Raw genomic sequence first — 6,000 nt, 5'->3', positions numbered from 1 at the left:
GGTATTTAAGAATGAATAACTAAAACCTGCAGCTAGTTTAAGCCTTTACAACTCTAGCCAACACTGATGCAACAGCCTCTTTACTGGTCTTCCTGAATCAAGTCCCTCCCTATTCCAATCAAACCTTTACATTGCTACCAAAATGATTCTCCAAAAGGGTGATGTGACCATGTCATTCCCCTATTCAATAAAATCTAGTGGCTCCTAATTACCTCTAGGATCAGACATAAATTCCTCTATTTGGTATTAATACCCTTCATAATCTGCCCCAACCTACCTTTCCAATCTTATTAGGCGGGGTGAATGGGGTATTCAGGAAGGATTCGCATCTTTGGTATGAAGGCTTAATGAGCCCTTTTCAGGGCTGCTCATCCACTTTTGATGTATACCTTTCACCCAACTCTTACCTGTGGCTTCAAGAAGCTGTACCATGTACAGTGGTTATACCTTGGTAAAACCATCTAGGCAAGTGAGTGAAACCAGACTGAGGATAACTGAGAGGCTTTGAACACACTGATGAATTAGGGGAGATGTCTACCCCAAGCATGTGAAGACCTTTCCTGGCCAAATGAGAATAATTTGTACCAAGGGCCATGAATGTAACTGAAGCAAATGTGATGGAGCATTTAGGACTTGGCCAAACATCAAAGACGCCAAGATCCAAGGGTAATACTTGGGCATGTTTGGATATTTCCTCACTAATTACTAAAATTTCAACCTCTTCTCCATTTTTCAACTAAGTTCAGGGCTTCCATCACTTTCACCCAATAATATTTATTTAGTAACTGGGAGAATTACCTTTCTCCATAATAATTACTAATTTCTCCAAAAAGCAAATCCTTTAATCACTAAAATGAAATAAACATTAATGTTAACAAATTAATAATTTACTAAAAATTAAATAAACAATAAAAAAGACAGATTACAGTGTTTAAGTGTTTCCTACAAATCAAAATCATAGTTACCTTAAATCATCCTTAAATGGCATATGACTTTTCTTCATTTCTTAGTAAACAGTATCACTTCACACCATTTAGTTTTTTCAGGTTAACAAATAGTCTCTTCATAAGAATGTTCATAGTAAGATAAAGATTATAATGGTTTTATAAAGAAAGATATATTCAATAAAGATATATCCAACTCTGAAGACAGAGGTCTTCTCTTTATTTTCTGCCAATGTAGGTAAACCATTTCTTCCAGCTTCTCTCAAGTCCTCATTCTTTATCGTTTTGTAAAGATATTTTATTAATTAATGTAAAAACAAATTTCCACATAAGTTTTCTTAAGTTACATGAACCAAATTTTCTCCCTCCCTTTTGTTCTTCTCCCCTTCTCAGAGCTTTGACCAAAGAAATTTGGTCTTGCATTATCATGCAAAATGTATTTCCATATTGTTCATTTTTATAAGAGAACAATCATATAAAAACAAAACCCCAGGATAAAAACCCAAATAAACTATAGTGAGAAATCGTATGCTTTGATCTGCATTCCCACTCCAACAGTTCTTTCTCTGGAGGTGGATGGCATTCTATGACATAAGTTTCTCAGAATTGTGCTGGATCATTATATTACTGAGAGTAGCTAAGTCTTTCACAGTTGATCATTCCAAAATATTGCTGTTATTGTGAATAATGTTCTCTGGGTTCTGTTTATTTCACTCTGCATCAGTTCATGTAGGTCTTTCCAGCTCTTTTTGAAATCATTCTGTTCATTTCCTTTTTAAAAATATTTATTTCTTTTTATTTTTTTAGAATATTTCCCCATGATTACAAGATTCATGTTCTCTCCCTCCTCTCTTCCCTCCCCTCTCCTGGAGCTGACAAGCAATTTCCTTGGTTTATACATGTCTTATTACTCAAATTTCCATATTATTTGTATTTGTAATAGAGTAATCTTTTAAAAACCACAACCCCAAATCATATACCTATGTAACTGAGTGATAATCATATGTTTTTCTTTTGCTTTTATATTCCTATAATTCTTTCTCTACATGTGTATAGCATTCTTTTTCATAAGTTCTATGGGATTGTTCTTGATCATTGCATTGCTATCAGTAGCAGAATTTTCCCACAATGTTTCACTTTCTGTGTACAAATGTTCTCCTGTTTCTGCTCATTTCACTCTGAATCAGTTCATGGAGATTTTTCCAGTTTATATAGAAATCAAGCAGTTCATCATTCCTTATAGTACAATAGTATTTCATCACCATCATATACCATAACTTGTTCAGCCATTCCCCAATTGAGGGATATCCTCTTATTTCCCAAATTTTTTTGCCACCACAAAAAAGCACAGCTATAAATATTTTTGTACAAACTTTTAAAAAATCTCTTTGGGGTATAAACCCAGTAGTGGATCAAATGGTATGCCATCTTTTAAAGCCCTTTGGGCATAATTCCAAATTGGCTTCCAGAATTGTTGATCAATTCACAACTCCACTAGCAATGAATTAATGTCCCAATTTTGCCACATCCCCTCCAGCATTTGTTATTTTCCTTTACTGTCATATTGGCTAATCTCCTAGGTGTGAGGTGGTACCTCAGACTTGTTTTAATTTGCCGTCATTTCTTATAGAACAATAGCATTTCATCACTAATATGGATCATAATTTGTTCAGCCTTTTCCCAGTTGATGGACATTCCTTCAATTTCCCATTCTTTGCCACCACAAAAAGAGCTGCTATAAATATTATTGTACAAGTAGGTCCTTTCTTCTTTTCATGTCCTAATTCTTAATGGCTTTTCCCTAGCCTCATATCTCATAAAATTCTCTTTATAATAGTTCACAGAAAAACAGTAAGAGTTCTAACAAGAAAGGTTTTTCGTCACCTTTCTCTATCATCTGTGTTATTTTTCTCAGAGAGCAAAGTTAAACATACACTGTCTCTGATTCAATAGAAAGAAGGGCCTCATAAAATGACAGTTTAAAACCCTTAGCTTTTCTGATCTTAAAGAGATACTAAGTTTTTGTAGAAGAGGCTTTTGACATATAGGGGTGATACCTATGTATACATAATGTCTCCTCTAGTTAGACTGTAATATTCTTGAGGGGAGAAGTTGTTTTACTTTTAGTTTTAATTCTTTGTCATGTAGGGCATCTTCAGAACTGGGTCTGACCCAAGTTTGTTGACTGATTGACTGGTACGTTTACTGAATAATAGAGTATCTTGCCATATTATGAAAGCTGAGGCTGAAAAGGACTGTTGATTTGAGATATTGTGGAGAATGAGTTCCCATGAAATGTTTTCTAAAATTATAATTGCAACTCTCTGAGGGTATAAAAAATTCCTCCCATTTTACTTTTTTATCTGAATGGGGATTCATTCATAGATATGAACAAATTTCAATTTACTTCAGCAACTTAAGCAGTACAGTAATTAGTGAAGGAACTGTATGTAATATGATTATAATTTTTTCTCTTAATAATAACAAAAGACCCTTTTGGAATTTGCAGTTGTCACCTCTTCTTTTTTTAAACTTTTGCTGGTAATGGAGGTATAAATTTTAGGCTTTTGGATATTCTAGACACTAGCAATTTGGGAGTTAAAAGCTCTTTTCTGGACACCCAAGATCCCCAGCTGTTACAAATTAGGCTGATGAACCATTCCTTTAGCTCAACTTAGGGGGTTAATTACTAGTCATCATTTGAAATTAGATAGGCTGGACTAAGTGCAATGGGATACAGATTGAAAAACTCAGACCAAACTTAAGTGCTTTTCATCTTTTTTGACCATAGTTTTGATTTAAACAAATTCATTTGGTTAAGAAGCGTCCTTGATATGATTTATTTTTAATTCATTTATTTGCTTATATAAGTATTACATGGCCTAAGAAAGCTTCATTACTCACATATGTTAATGAAACCACTTTCTTCTAGATAAGAATAGTTATTTTTTCACCAAACCTCAAATTCTATATTATAAATTAGGTAATCTTATAATAACTTATGCATAAAAATAGCCCATAAAATTTCACTGTCCCTTTACTGAATCATAGATTTAAGATACTGTAGAGATTTTACTAGTTATTGAATACAATGTGTTTTTTTTTACAGATGAGGAAACTGAGACTGAGAAGTGAAGTAACTAAGGTCATACAAAAGTAAATAGCTGAGCTAGAATGTGAGCCCAGGATTCCCAACCCGCAATCTAGCACTTTTGTTTTATTGAACCAATTTCTGGGATAGATTTTTAAAACCTTTTGTGACCAACAATGCACTGAAATTTGATTTTTTAAAAAATTAAAACCAATACTGTGTGTTGGTTCCAAGGCAGAAGAGTGGTAAGGGCTAGGCAATGGGGTTTATGTGACTTGCCCAGGGTCACATAGCTGGAAAGTGTCTAAGGCCACATTTGAACCCAGGACCTCCTGTCTCTAGGCCTGGCTCTCAATCCACTGAGCTACCCAGCAGCCCCCCTGAAATTTGATCTTAATAAAATTCTGGAATGAATCTTTTCCAAAAGCTGAGAAAGGAAGTGAGAAATTAAGGTCTCTCAGATGAATCAGAACCTTCCCCTTGAACCAGGTGTCTGAATTCCTCATTCAAAATACTGTATATGATATGCTATTTGTTATATTGGGGGCACCTCCTCCCAAATCTCAAGGAGGGTCACCTAAAATGGGCTACCTAGGTTCTAGGTACTCTATGGTTCTCTGTCTACTTAATACCATAGCTCCCAATCTCCCACTTTTTCTTTTAAGGACATACATAATTAGTTCAGAACAAGGGCACTTAATATAATTACATTAAAAGTAGTAATAAATGCTTTCTCCACAAACCTGAGTCACACTCTCCCCAAAATATACTCATTAATCCTGGTAAAAATGGATACATGTAGAGCACACATATCAAGAGGCACACATATAGGGAACACATGTGGCCACGGTCTATGTAAGGAAAGACCACTGATTGATGTTGCAAGGCTGAAGATGTCTTTACCAATTCTTGCTGGTCTCACTTTTCTGCAGTCTCTCTCAAGTGTTTAGTCTCTGCTGGACATGTAATCTCTGACTGGTGTTTGAGTGCAGCATTTAGCCTTTGCCAGATATCTATTGCTGCTAGTTTTCTGTGGCCTCCACCTTCCCCTTGCTTCCAGTTTTCACTAAAATTCTCAGCTGAGGCGCTCCCTCTGAAAGAGCTGCAGCTCATATTTAAAAAGCTAAGTCCCTCAAATATCCAGTCATCAGAGTAGGGAAAAAAACAAAACAAAACAAGATGGAGCCTTCAGTGGCTTTTTTTTTTTTTCTCATCTGAAGAAAACTCCTGTTTCTCTAAACATGTGCTGGAAATGTATACTTCCTTTCCACAAGGGGATTCCTTGCCCCAGGTTAAATTTTTTGAAACAGAGGGCAAGAAGCCAGTCTAGCTAGCCAGTGTGTACTTTGTTTTATTTCTATTTTAGAAAATTAAACTTCCTAGTCATTAGAAGCATGGATCTTTTTTCTCTGTCAGAAGCTTCACTATGACTTGGGATCAGAAAGTCCACTTAACTCTTTGTTCAGTTTCCAATTGTTAAACTTGTCTGAATCAGGAGCTATGTAGAGGCTTCTCTTCTAGCAAACTTATAGAAGTGCAGGGTTGCCCAGTTTCTTGAGTATATCACCCAAAGGAGGGGGGGGGGGAGAAAGGCACAGGAATAAAACTACCCTCCAGAACAAGGTCATTTTCTTCATCATGCTTTGCCAAATTCCTATTCTTTTATGAATACAGTGGAAAGCACCTAGCTTGCATTTGTAATAAAATAACCTGGGTAAGATTGTTAGATCTGCTGCTGTTTACTATGTGTAAGACCTTGGGCATGAAACTAATTCTTAGGCCTCATTTTCTTCATCTTTACATTGAGGTTGGATTATATAACTTCTAGTTCCATAGCTATGATTTTATGACTATGTGGCCACCAATGAACTTCTCAAGAATGGTACATTTTTCAAATTACATGTACCAGTAGAAAGTTTATAGCAGAAAGGTATTAAAGATGGTGGTAGGGACTTCCAGTCAAGA

The sequence above is a fragment of the Monodelphis domestica genome, chromosome 8 (genome assembly GCF_027887165.1).
Source record: "Monodelphis domestica isolate mMonDom1 chromosome 8, mMonDom1.pri, whole genome shotgun sequence".
Taxonomy (NCBI): domain Eukaryota; kingdom Metazoa; phylum Chordata; class Mammalia; order Didelphimorphia; family Didelphidae; genus Monodelphis; species Monodelphis domestica.
This window is presented reverse-complemented; position numbering follows the sequence as displayed.